This window comes from Dermacentor andersoni, chromosome 7 (genome assembly GCF_023375885.2).
Source record: "Dermacentor andersoni chromosome 7, qqDerAnde1_hic_scaffold, whole genome shotgun sequence".
In the NCBI taxonomy this organism is placed as follows: Eukaryota; Metazoa; Arthropoda; class Arachnida; order Ixodida; family Ixodidae; genus Dermacentor; species Dermacentor andersoni.
Window position 1 is genome coordinate 166116181 of NC_092820.1, and position 14561 is coordinate 166130741.

General features: G+C 44.1%; 1 long non-coding RNA gene across 4 annotated transcripts; it reads left to right on the forward strand.

The window, feature by feature from the left end:
- The first annotated feature begins 9172 nt into the window (after window positions 1-9172).
- LOC126533255 (uncharacterized) lies at window positions 9173-13565 on the forward strand. Of its 4 annotated transcripts, none has more exons than XR_011895861.1 (5): window positions 9173-11236; window positions 11373-11446; window positions 11510-11601; window positions 11675-12551; window positions 13369-13565. It is a non-coding gene; the product is annotated as an uncharacterized lncRNA (long non-coding RNA). The 4 variants fall into 4 exon arrangements; XR_011895862.1 differs by having other exon boundaries at window positions 9174-11236; window positions 11373-11439; XR_008612867.2 differs by having other exon boundaries at window positions 9174-11236; window positions 11373-11601.
- Window positions 13566-14561: the final 996 nt, after the last annotated feature.

The window sequence follows — 14561 nt, forward strand, 5'->3', positions numbered from 1 at the left end:
TATGTGAATTAACCGGCCATGCTTCTTTAAGGGAAATTCTCGGGATGCTTGCAAGGATTAATTCTGTAAACATGCGGAATTTCACGTGGGCTGTGGTATATATTATGAATTTTCGCTAATTCTTTTTTACTGTAATTTAAACACTAAACTTCTAGAAATATTTGGGGTTTAACAAAGCAAACGTCACTAAATTAAACTTGTACCTACCGCCCTAAACATGGCCTCCGAGATGCCATCATAGAGCGCCGACGAATCTCTGGGGCGGAGCGCTGAAGCGGTTAGTGCGACCAGACATCGCATCGCTCTGTTAGCGCTGCCCTCGGCGCGCTGCCACGTTCGCTGCACTGCTAGTTTTCCTCCTACTCCCTCCCACAAGCGTCTCCTCTCCAGAAATGTCACCCCCCTCTTCCACCCGGACTCTCCGCCTCCGCGCCAAGAGCTGCAACACAGAAGCGCCTTCCCCACCCACTGCATTCAGCCACCACTAAAAAGAGACGCGTTTTACGATGCTTGGCATCTTTCTTTGCCTCCCTCAAGCTCCTTTATGCATCAACTAATAGCGCTTTCACTCGTGTGAACGACAAGTGCACCAGAACATACGTATGCTCAGCCTGAAGTTAACTTATGCGAATTATTACAGACTGTGGAGCTAGGAGTCCTTGAATTCCGCTCAGCAGGCAGTACCGAGCGGTGATGCTTTCATTCCCAAACAGAAAAACTAATGCAGGCCTTGCTCCACAGTGAATTTTTTATATTTCATTTATCACGGCAAGACTATTCGTATCCTCCTCTTTTGGATATTTGACGTAAGGAAAGTGTCAGAAAACTAGTTAAACATCTATTTACTACAGCTGGCGCAGATATATTGTTTACTCAAAATGAATTGGTCAGATATGAATTCACAATTTAAAATTTCGGAAGAACATGCGCGACGAGGTGATAACACTGAACGCACGCTGAGCATTTGCCAAAAGGCGAACGCGAATTGTATTGAACCAAGAATAGAACTACGGTTAGGAAAATGCATATTATGTGGAAACCGCTGGAAACAAAAAAACAGTGGCGCAAGAAAAAAAGAGGACTAGAAACAGAATGAGCCCTGTGTCCTCGTCTTTCACGCCATGATGTTTCCCATGAGCCAAATAGCCCAAGCAAACGTTATGCGACATACTAAGAATTAACTTCCCCTAATAAAAGTACTGATGTCTTCATTTTGCAGGAGATGACTGGGGAGCGCCAGGGGTTTTCTGTTCCTGCTTTGCTACGGGACTGTGTAACGTAAATGCATCAATAGTATAACTTCGGTGTTGCACCTACAGCAACACAATCTCGAAATCTTCTCAGCCAATCTTTTCTTCCTTTTAGTAGAAATGATTTGGCTGCTACGACGGCGCAATTCATCTGCTACGGCACCGAGTCCCACTACCCATTCTCTAAATTTTTGTTTCTTCTTTCAAGAAATGGTTTGCCAAAGGCTCGAGGATCCCTTTTTACGAGTGCGTCCCAGCAAGACTTTCTCTGTTGCACGCTTCTGCAGCAGCACTTCGCGCTCGCCCAGGTTTTCTCGCATAGTTTCCGCGTGGGCGATTTTCAAATAGCAATGCAAGGTTTTCCCTCATGGTGCGGGCTGCCGATTTGACACTCGGCACGCCGCTTTCCGGTGTTCCAGTTGGGCTGGCAAGCGCTCTGTTAGGCACTCATACATAACAGACAACTGTATCCTCGCAGTAAGCGCGTTTCTCTTCGGTGCAACAAAAAATACGTTCCTTCATAAAAAATCTAACACGTATGATTTCGGCTCATATGTATATCTACAGCACACCGACCTCTTAATGGAATAGTGCTTTATGTTCACATTCATGATTTATCATTCGCTATGTGCCACTGGCTGCGCGCAATTCAGTCTAATCCTTCAGACTGAGCATGTGCCCCGGCCATGGCGGCCGCATTTCGATGGTGGCGAAATGCGAAAACACCCGTGTGCTTAGATTTAGGTGCACGTTAAAGATCCCCAGGTGGTCGAAATTTCCGGAGTCCTCCACTACGGCGTGCCTCATAATCAGAAAGTGGTTTTGGCACGTTAAAACCCCATAATTATTATCTTCTTCGGGTGATTCGTGACGGACGGCGCGGCGCTGCTCGAGACTGTGAAGTCTCCTTTCTTTTCGAACTCGCGCTGCTGCTTGCGGACGGAATGCTTTTCTCCGGAGCCTGAGGGGACGAAACTTGTTCTGGCCTTTTTTTTCTTTCTTTTTCAGCTTCTTGTTGGATCACTGGTAAAGAAAGTTGTGAGTTCGGCGGCAAGTGAACCGCTGGTTTCCGCGACCCCGAATGTTAAGACGAACACAGCCCCCTCACTCTCCCCACCAACACGTCGCGCGAGAGCAGGCGGGGACCATTCATGCCGTGCAGGCGGCGATCATGTTACAGCGGGGCTGGGGAGAGGAGCGGGCTTCCTGCCGCCGAAACGCGCCGGCGCGCGTATACTACTCCTTGCCCCACAAAACACACAGTGGAAAGTGCGTGATATATCCTAAGAATTTGAAAAGGCGGTAGCGCAAGAAGACACGGATGGAGACGAGAGGACAAGGATGGGTGCTGAACTTCCAAAAACATTTATTGTGAATGAATCACGAATATATACATGCTGTCCGAGCCCGGTGTAATCATCTGCGCATTCGTAAATATGCCAACTATTTGTCTGACAGCGTGATGGATGCCATGTTGACACATCCCCATGCTTACACAGCTTTCTTTTCCTCTCCTCCATCGATGATGGAAATAAAGTTCAAGTTCACTTCTAGAAATCGGTTCAGATTCTGCGATTTCCCGTATAACACGAGTTTTACTCTTCTTAATAACGAAAGTGTTTACAAGGTCGGGCGAACAGTCCCTGCAAGTCAGACAATGACTTGCCAGAAAACCTTCGAAATCTTTTCCTTCACGCGGATTTTTTTACATTGTTTGCGTGCTTCCTTAACCTATCATTAACACATCTCCCAGTATGGCCAATGTACACTATTCCGCACCTTAAAAGAATTTCATAGACTACCCCTTATGCGTATTCAATAAAAGGCGGCCTGTGCTTTATGCCGCAGTCACGTTACTGGCTTGCTTCCGGGTCGGTCATTCTACAAAGCTTTTACAGCTTATGGGGAGCAGCGAACACTCGTAACGCTGAGCCACCTTTTCCAAATTGTGGGATAGTGTGTGAACGTAAGGTATCACAGCTACATTCTGCCTACGCTGTGCGCGGGTTTCGCACGTTTGTGGCTTTGTGCGCATATTTCTCAGCAGGTTCCCTGCAGTATTCTTAGAAAAAAAAAAAAAAAAAAGCCCTCCTCCATTGCACCCTGTGAAAGTGGATGTACAACGAAACGATTGCCGACGTTAGACGACGTTACTCAGAAACCAACCACCACTAACACCACAAGCGACGTACGTAACGCGGGCACGCATGTATACGGAAGTGCAGCATACATGGCCCCCGCCAAGCGCAAGAGCCTTATGGAACTAAATGAATCTTTGAGGGTAAATTGTCAGAAAATACGTAAAATACAACTTAAGCACAAGCTTCAGGCATGATAACTTCGGATTGCAAATCGAGTATGCGGGAAAACATAATTCTGTTACGCGGAAACTGAAAGTCAAAGCCCTTTTCTAGCTGCCATTTGAGGTCTGTCTGAGTGGCCACGGCCGGTAGGTGGCGGTACCTCAGATTAGTACCACAGAGAAAGGCGGAAAAAAAAAGCGAGCTCGCCATGCAATAGGCTGCATAAACATGCAGGGCGCCAGAAGAAAGGAAAAGCGCTTTTAAATTGAGGAGCAGTTAAATAGAGAACAAATCGGGGTGTATGCGGTTATAAAAAACGCACCTTAGAGACTTAAAAGATGCACCAGTCATTGAGAATTATGTTTGGGAAGGTTGCAACAGAACTAAATCGAAAGGAAAGGGAGGGGGGCCGGAATGTTCAAATGGGAAAAAGCATATTCAAAGTGTCAAGGGCATCTTTGGTTTTCAGGCACAATGAGTGGAAATAAAACTTGGCTGGGCTTAACGTATTTATGAACGAGAAAACATTGCAGAGAGAAGAACCAAGGCTTAGCGGAATGCCTAAGTGCTGATATTAGGCGTTTTCGGAAATAATGCCGAAATTACCCTGTTAGGTGACATGAATGCCCACATACAGGATCTAGACGTTTATACGGACAACAACAGGAAGTTATTGCTGGACCTTTGTGAGCAACGTAACCTCGTTATCGTAATTACGGGCCGTAAATCTGATGGTCAGATCAGATGGGAAGTTGGAAATAGGCAATCGACTATTGGTTACTGTCTGATGACGGAAGATATTTATGATAAGTTCAGATCAGTTGAGATAAGTTGAGCCATTGGCGAGTAAGACTGTAGTAACACAAGGACTGGCCATAAACGCACCATTTTGAAAATGGGATATGTAGTTGTGAAGGAGAGCACGGAGCGAAGAATGGCCAGTCAAAATTTGAACGCTTAACAAATAACAAATATAGCCGCGGGAGTCGAGAAAGAACACGGCAAATGGCCAAGCAAAAAGTGGGAATACAATGAGCTTCTAAATGTAATGACGAGAGAAATTAGGAAGGAGAAGCAACACGTTTGTTGGAAAACAAAAAGGAAGTCAAAAAAGCTGGTGGAACAGCGTGATACCCGAAGCGATCGATGAACGACAGAAAGCATTACGAGAACATAAGCAGGCATAGAAAGTGCAGTTGCCACAGGTTGAAGTAGACAGAAAATTAGAAGTATACCGGAAGAAAAAAAAATCTATTGTTATAATACTGGTTCAAGCAAAGTTCAAAGGTGAAAGTGAACGTTGGTTGTCGGAAATACGTGAGAAAAAGAAGGCCGCGCCTAGAATATTTTGAAAACACACAAACTTATTAAGCAGAAAGTCTGGAACACAACAGCATGTCCTAGACTAAGATAAAAAAAAATGGAAGGGGATGCGACATTAAATTACATCCGAAAAATAACGACCAAATCATTCCAAGGCAATGATGAAGTAGTTTTAAAGAAGAGGAGCGTTAACGAGAACCAGAGAAAATTCTAAAGCGCACAGCCATAGGGTTAGGCGAGGTTCCCGTTAGGCTGATTAGCGAACTAGGATCAAAAAGTGAGGAAGCTCTGTGGGAAGCAGTAGAAAAAGGCTTACAAGATAGGCGAATACCAGACAGCCGGAGACAAAGTAGAATGAATTTAATGTATAAAGATAACGGAGAAAAGAATTGAATTCACCCATATAGACCGTTGACCATTATATCGGCAATATACATGTTAGCAATACAGGTAATTAAATTACAAGTGCAAACATGGGCAGAGAATGGTATGGGAGAACTTCAGAACGGGTTCAGAATAGGCGTCTGGATGATAACTTATTTGTTCTTATTCAGTGTATTGAAATATCCAAAGAGAGGAGACTGTTTTATGTGGCTTTTTTAGATATTACCGGAGCGTATGACAACGTAGACCGCAAAATTTTGTGGGATATTCTGGAAGGCATAGGCAACGACTTTATATAGCTTTTGACAGAGACCTACCTAGAAAATACAGTTTGCGTTGAATGGGGAGGGATGAGGAGCAAGAAGCAAGTTGATATCAACTAGGGACTGCTGTTTGTGATGTACATGGTAAGTATGAAAAGGGCGCTAGAGGGAAGCAATTTTGGGTTTTATCTCTCATACAAACAGGCGGTTAAAATAGTAGAGCAGTAGCTTCCAGGTTCGTTTTATGCGGACGACATTGTGTTGCTAGCTAACAAGCGGAGTGTTATGCAACGCCTGTAGAATATATGTGCACATGAAGGTGAGAATTTAACATTTGAAATTTAGTGTTAGGAAATCAGCTTTTATGGTAAACAGTACTCAATGAAAACAGTGAACAGACAGTATCAATACAGGGCCAGGAAATACCTCGAGTAAAAGAACACAAACACCTCAGTATACACCAAAAAAAAAAAAAAAATCCTCGCTTAATCTCACGCTAAACTGTGAGTTTTAGCGTGACGCGCATGTAAGTGAGGCGCGGATGACGTTTCAGGCACCCGTGACCGAAAATAAGCGTGACATTCCTTTGTGCAAGCATGAGGACAAGACTGCCTGCCATGGTTCTGTCTTGTGCGAGCGTGAGCGAGCCGCGTACGCGTGAGAAACGCAAATTACACGCTTAACATCCCGCAGAGCGCTCGCGTGGGAACTTTCCATCACCCATATAAAAAATCCGAATAGCGGATCCGTTTTATATCACGGGATCTGCGCGGAGCGTGGGCGAGGGAAAACAACGCTGTGTGTCTTCTCACTGCCCTGCGGTGAATGCGAAACTTTTCTTGGGGGGGGGCTGAAGGAGACCGTGGTGTTTTGAAGACTGCACCCGGCCATTTTTCGTGTGGATTTTCCGGCGGACTGCCACGAGCGACGTTCGTTCATTGCAGCGCAGAGCTTCCGGTCTAATTGTCAGAGTTGGTGTGTATCGCCATAGTATCGCCACGCTCACTTCTACAGACCTTCATGGCGTACAACGCCGGTGGTGTCTGCAGACATTGTGCACTGTGCCGAGTTTACGAGAGTTTACGAGAGAGAATCCACCGCGGTCTGACGGCTGCAGCGCCATATGGATAATGGATATATGTAGCGGTCCCTCACCTGCTATTCATGGACGATATAAATATACAGGTAAGAACAATACTCATGGTTCGCTTTTGTTAAATAGCGGCTGACTGCCAATTGGTCATGATTTCCGGTATGTGCTTGTATGATGTGTGGTGCGAAATTTGCCGTAATGGTGAATTTATTGAAAAGCGAGCAGTAGCGTTGATCGAAATAGATAGCAGTCATCATCGTGCTTGTTTAACAAGTTTTAACACCGGGCTGTTGGATTTTTCTGAATTGTTCAGCTAATTGCGCTGAAGTACCAAATTCACACCATTTCTATTGTTTTTAATTTATCTTCGCCAACTCACCGTTCTCTCTGTGCCCGCTGCCATTTCGCCTCGGGCAAGGGTGGCGAGCTTGGAGTTGTCACTGCATTTTGCACTGTGCTTCTTCTCATGGTTTAGAACTCTGTTAGTGACGCATCGATGTGGTGTGCCGTGTATGCCGTGTAGTTGCCGCGTATGCCGCTCATAGTATACTGCGGCCTATAATGTGAAAATTCATAATTTTGTGAGCTATTTGTCGACTGACAGTAACCTGCATCTCCGAAGCGCTGCATGCGAGGTTGCAACCACACGCGCTACTTAATTTGTAACCTCAATTGCACTCTGCATTAGGGTATCTATCTTGTGTAGCTCTGCATATTTTACATTTTTAGCTTTAAAAAGAGGAAGTGTGACTGTGTTCGATGAACACGAATGTACTCTGCCCGTTGCAGCTCTTGATTTCCAGCTGCAAACATGTCTATGTCCACAGTGAAATTTCACGTGTGATAAGTTCACGTAGAATGCCATTCTTGTCAGAATTTCCATCTCCATTGGGTTTAGAATTAAGCGTAACTGCGTTTTTATAGCTCATTTTTGCTTCTACAATGAAAGCTTCTATCAAAAGCGTTGCCACTTGTCTTCGAACTTTTAAACTTTATTTTTATCAAGAGTATAATGGAATAATATCAGTTGCAGCTATGTGACTCACCTAATTGCGTTTTGCACATCGTTATTTTGTTTTTCAGGTCCCATTTGAAAGCAAATAAATGTTTGGAAGTAGGATTGATAAAAATGAACAAAATTGAAAATGTTCCTTCTGATCTTATCAAAAATACTGAAATTTTCTGAGCCTTCATTCGTCGCTTCAGAAGCAGGCTTGCAATGCATGCTCTCATTAATGCGGTGATTTGACCATTTTTCCCATATCCCCAAATTCTAAAAACTTCCGGACCGCAACATTTTAAGAGCAGTCAGTAGGAGAAATCTCGGAAGTGCAATCAATGGTAAAGCAGTGAAAAAGCAAGAGGTACTAGTTTAAACACATTTAGCCTAAAGGAAACATATTTTCATCTCTAAAGTATTATACTTTGCGTATAAAGAATTTTTTTTTTTTTCAGATAGCGCTAAGCGACCTTATAAGGTCATGCAGTGTCTGGGGGGAAACAAGGCTCCTCATATGCGGCCGTCAGCAGGAAAACGCTGAGATGAGCGATGACACATCCCTAGAAAAGGCACTAGTGATGTGCATATGCCTTAATGGTATGCAATATGTAACATATCCGGCGGCATATGGCCAATTTTAGTGCAACCAACTTAAAGCCAAGAACAAGCAAAGAAATATCATGGGTGCAAACTACATTAAAGGATTTGTTTACTGCGTTGCGCATTTAAACCAAACTCGTATAGACTTACGCTTTCTCAGTCATCTGAAAACGCTTTAACTTTAAGTTTTGCTTTTAAGCATCAACGTTTCATTGTATCATATTTTCTGGGAATGAATATTATGAATAAAAGATTTACCCCAGGACGAAATATGTCTCGTACTTTTTTCGCTGCCTAGAATGTTCGTCCTTCTTATAGAAAGAGGCCAGTGAAAAAAATATTATCAGGTATCAAGAAGGCGCCGTGACCCTGCTTCAAGCCCACCAAATATGAACTAGTGTTTGAAACTTGTGAACGTGTCGGTGTACATATACAATTACAAGAAATAAAGACCTGTATCAGAATCTTTTGCCTGGCATTTATGTGGCATGAAAAGTACAAAAAAGCGTTCGCTTTCGTGTGGTACTTCTATGCCGGCCACCACACAAGCATGATGCATGATGCGCATGCATCATGCATCATGCTTGTGCGCATGCGCACTTCGTGTAATATATATATATATATATATATATATATATATATATATATATATATCGTTTTTTTTTGTGAGACCGAAAGTCCCCTCTCATGTTATATTAGTGGTCGCATCATTTTGTGCATATACGCTAAGCGTTTAATTGGTTCTTTAGTGACGTGCCACAAGGGACCATGCACACTGTCCGACAGCCGCTGAGCCAATTCGTATATTTAAGAAGCTGTGTTGATGCAGCTTAGTCTTGCAGAGGCCGCAAAATTTTATGTCTTGTCATCGGTCACAAGAAAAGCTAGCATAATAAAGTAACGGGGCACGAAAGGTCTTCACGAGTGGTTCAGGCCATGCGTTCACACGCGCCAGTGCGTTCCGACAGGCTGCGCAGTCCTTTGAAGAAGTGAGAGGCAGCAATTTTTTGTTGTTGTTGCTTTTGCGTAACAAATGTTGAAGGACGAATATATATAATGACGGAATATATACCAGCTATACAAAAGCGATGACGGCGGTTCATCACACGGGGAAAAACAGCAACCATCATATACAGACGTCAGTGACAGTTCATCTGGCAGTTAGATCACCTTCCGGCTAAAGGATGGTTCTGTGTTTTGTTCTGGACTGATAGAACTCTAGTAATTAGAGTGAATAATGAAATCAGAATCAAATTTATTTTCGCCATATATGCGGGTGCGCATGCAACGACCACTATTATGATAGCAAGAGTACGTGGAGACCAGTGTGCAAGTCGCAAGAAGAAGACATATCGCGTAAGTATTACATTTGCTTTACCAAAAAGCACAAGATTTCAATACTTCAAAAACGGATATGTTTGCAACACTATTGTGTCGTTCATTATTGCTTTCTTCTTTTGTAGTTAAACTATCGAGAAAATAACTATTTAACGGGGAACAAAATTTAATCAAGTGGATATTGCATTAGACAGTTCTCGTAATAGTCATCTGAACTGCAGAAAGAGTCAAGCAAAATTGTTCGCGAACGGCGCGTTAATTGTAAACGGCCCTGTCGCAGCACAGAAAAAATCGTCAAACGAACTAAGCGCAGGCGACTCGTGGACTGTACAGTTCTAGGAAACATTTCAGTTGAATGTTTTCACTGGGGAGGGTGAAAGAAGCGATTATACGAAGGCGAATTGTGAAGAGATGTCAAAATCTGCAATTTTTCTAGCTATTGTCGATTCGTCTAAGAATAATTAAGGCTGCATGCCAATCAATGTAAATCATAAAATAGAGCATTTCTGCTGTCGACGTGGATTTGATTGGGAAGAACTAGAGTTAGATCAAATTCTTCCAATTTTCGCTCAATTAACTAATGACGTTCAACAATCAAGCAGTTAAGAATTAATAAATTCATGGTATATCATGAGTGTTTTTTCAAGCGCCGTCTCCTGTGAAGCATATCTACCATTTTCGTGCAAAGCTCTCTGGAAAGCGTATTGACTGTGTATGCATGCATGCATCTATCGAACTTCGTGCACATATAGACGTGATGCTTTGACGATAAATACTTATTAAAATTCAAATTATTTATTTCTGCCTTGTAAAGGTACAGACAGCAGAGGCGCAGAAAAAGCTGTCAGATACAGATTGACAAAGCCGCAGCCCCCTTTCGCTTGGCAGAGCCTTTACAGCGACACTTTTAAAACAAAGACAATTGCACCCGGTAATAACAGGTATACAATACTGAGCAAGTACAAAAGGAAACCAATCAAGATTATACGATATTTGTACAATACTCCCAAACAAGAAAACAGAACCTACATGCTAACGTACATAGCACCCAAAGTACTGTTCGACACGTTGAAGAAGTCAAAATTATTGTTCATATAAGGTATATACATATTCGTATAGCGCTACCAATCCCTGCAAAATATAGAACGCAGATTTTCATTACACACACGCACGCACGCACGTGCACAGCACACACACCAAAAGGAAACGGCAACGCGCTCACAGGAAGCGCCTGAAAAACGAAAAAAAAAAGGAAAAGTGTGGGGAACCGAGGTCGTCTTGGGCTGTCGCCTCTCCCTCTCCCAGAAGGAATGAAGAGGTTCTTGGAAAGCAGGGACGGGCGATTCTCTCTGTCAGCATCAGCTCCCACCAGCGAGGACGGGGCGAGAAAGCGAAACGGGACTTTCCTTGCTGTCTATTTTTTCTTCGTCAGGCCAACGCCGCTTGCTTGCAGGGGCGCAGGCGAGTTCCCGCCAAATGGCGCGGGTGCGTGAGTTGCCGCCAAATGCTAGCTCTGGATGCCAGCTCGTTCCGCGTCTCATGGTAGACTAGTTGGTGCATTTCTGTTATCATGGACTGCGCATATAAACGCAAGCTACACAAAAGTGACATGGACAAGAACAGCGCAAGCCCTTTACATGCAGTGGAGCCGCCGTATCTCGCCGTTCAAGATATGCGTACTCGTAAGTGGCATTTTAATTTCACGTTGTGTAATGCATGACTGTCTTTTTCAAGTGAACAAAGGTCGCTTTGTATTGTGTAAATGGTTTTGCAACGTATGATAAACTCCTTGTCTTTCGGGCTTATTTTTTCTGACAGGAAAAAAAAAAAAAAAGAGGCTTTACATGAGAACGGATCAAGCGTTCGAGAGTTGGGACAGGGAAATGTGAGACGTACGTATGTATATATTTCTAATATTATTTTTTCGTCTTGTATTCTCGTTAATTTTTCTCTAGGAAACACTGGAACGACACTGCTTAAATTGAAGCACAGTGTGCGAATGACCTGCTACGCTCGGAACTGTTATCACCATTCGGGAAGAAATTGGGTAAGACGCTTGTCTGGTTATTATTGCGGAAAAGTCATAATTAATTAGAAGTTGCTTTCGTTCCTTCCCACAGATGAAAAAACATAACTGTAAATACCTGTATGATATACGTCTGGTGCATTGCAGGTAAGAATGGATTGTGTGTGGCGCGCTTCACCGCATGTGGACTAGAGTAGATCTAGGAACATCAGACAAGAAGACACGTATGTGAAACCCTGCGGATAGCCCATATGTAAGTTCTTCCTCAATTTTTCTTTTGTTGCATTTTCGTAGTTTACGTGTAATACTTTGTCACCGCGGTCTCGACGTTATGTATACCTATACATTTGTCTCGTGGCAGTCTGCGTGCTATTTTGTTTGTGCAACTATGTGTTGTATTCATTTATCGAGCTGCTTGGATGGTTTTTTTTTTTCACTGATATTCCGACCAAAGTCGATAAACCTATCCTTCCTGTCCTCATGTTTCCTTGGGCGGCTCTAAAGCGTATCTTAGAGGAATATTTAGCTTCAGATTCCCGCATGGAACAGATGGTGAATGACATGCTGTGTTTTCTTTTTAGAGAAACTATGTATTCATGTTTAATATTTGGTTGATTTTCATTTTGTCATTCATACAATACCGCAGCCATATGCCATTCTGTCATAGAACGTTGTTTCTAGATATATTTGTTTTAAGTGGTTAAAACATTTAAAACGAGAGCGTTTCTTATCCTGGCCATTATTTTTTACAGACCACGATAACCACGTATTTGGATGTCTGGTTTAACTCTACGTGCGCTGGTTCGTGCAGGCGAACTTTTTTTCCAGATACGGAGGAACGGACACCGGTCGTGCCGTGAGCACTATTCTGCAGGGCATACTTACAAATGAAGCTGCACTGCAGTTCAGCTGGTAAGGGTCGCAGGGGAGGAAGCACGCCTTCGTGAAGCTCATGGCCATCACGAATATAAGTAAGAAATATGGCATAACAATCAGCTTTCTAGTGCACGTTGCGAACATCGGTACCAACTGCATGCTTAGTTTTTTTTTTCTTCATTCAAACAAGCTGCTGCTTATTGCATCTTGCTGCGTCCAGTATTAGCATTTTCTTTAATAAAATAATGCCGTAATAAGTGAGTTCTACTTGCGGCGTCCATATTTTGCCACTGCTTTTGAGGAGTTTGTTTTGCTTCACCATATAATATATGCTGTATATGCTGTTTCTGCTTTAACCCATGTATGCTAACTGTTTTCTGCAAAACATAGACCTATAATCGTTGCCATCATGTCAGCAAGTATATGTATCATGCCATAAGCTTCCCCTCTTGCCTCTCCAGAGATTTACCTATTCACCTCCTTGTGCCGCTTGGCGCGCTCCGGGCTCCGGCGCGTTCTTTGTCTCAGCGTTTCAACTCGGCTGTTTCATACAGTGCTCACGGGAAGCAACAAGACCTATCGTGGTGTAAATAGCCGCGCTACCTATAGACACAGTAGCCACTGTGTATGCGTGTTTTGCTATGGTTCCGTGTTCAGTTCCCCCTATTGCTAACGACATATAAATTACCAACTATCCGGTACTTACACGATTTGTGTCGTCCAGCCACTCTTCCTGACAGCTTCGATACTGATTTGCACGTCCCTAATATTGCTTTGTTGTCGTTTCTTTAATGTTTCGTGAATATCTGACTTATGATCTTTTTGATTGTTTCACTTCTTCAAATGGAATGCGACTCACCAACTGAACTATAAAGCGGGGGCAGCTTTCTTATATGTGCCGCTTTTTTGCAGCATCTGTGAGGAGCACGTTCCCTGACGCTTCACTAGCATCAGTGGCTGGAGTCGCAAAACGCCGGTTGGTTGGAGCAGCTGACAGGGATGGAGGCCGGAATGAAAGAAGGCGCCGTGACCCTGCTTCAAGCCCACCAAATATGAACTAGTGTTTGAAACTTGTGAACGTGTCGGTGTACATATACAATTACAAGAAATAAAGAACTGTATCAGAATCTTTTGCCTGGCATTTATGTGGCATGAAAAGTACAAAAAAGCGTTCGCTTTCGTGTGCTACTTCTATGCCGGCCACCACACGCATGATGCATGATGCGCATGCTGTTGTAAATGCATGATGCAAAAGCTACGATTATTCGGGGCGTCAAAAGCAACGTCGGCTTTCAGCACCGGGCCGGTGCAATGCCGACCATTATTGTCGTCAGGGCCATGGCTGGCCCGCGTGTGGCATGCGCTCGGCTGCGTTGGCCAAATAGAATGGCCCTACGGCTGGCCGACTGACTACGTACCTAAAGCCTTGGTAGGCCCTCGTATGGGACGCCGTCGGCCAAGTCGGCCACAGTGGTCGGGCCTACATCGATTGCCGACGATCGGCCGACGTTAGGCCAATGTCAATCCCCAAAGCTGGGCCGCCCTCGGTTGCCGAGGTCGGGCCAACCGTTTTGCAGTCGGCCGGAGACGTCGGGCCGACTTTTTGCCACGGTCTTTTTGTTGCTTGGGGAGCTCGTCTACGCCGTGCCGATGCTGCAGCCCGGGCACAAGAACAGGCTCGTGCAGCCGAGCGCAAGCAGAAACTGTATACCGAGGATCTGGCAGCCTACCAAGCCGCCGTTTAATGAACCGTCGGGATTAACCCAGTGAAAAACACCGGGGCCGCACGGTTCAGCTTTGGTGGTTAACTATTTATCTGTACGGAGTGCTTGGGCGGTGATGTTTTTTTTTAATTGTCAAACGTACAGTGGGACATATGCCGCCTAACTGCGAGGCATCTAGACAGCCCACAACCACGCGCATGCGCAGTTGAAAAAAAAAAAAAAAAAATACGAATAACGCATGCGCGGCCCTGCTGCTTCAAATATTTACCGGACACAGCTGAAGAACAGCCTTGTGAAATTTCATCCTGCAGTTTTCTAATCCGCTAAACACAAGTACTTGTTTTCGGCACGGCGTTCTGAGCGCTATCGGGGAAATTCTAG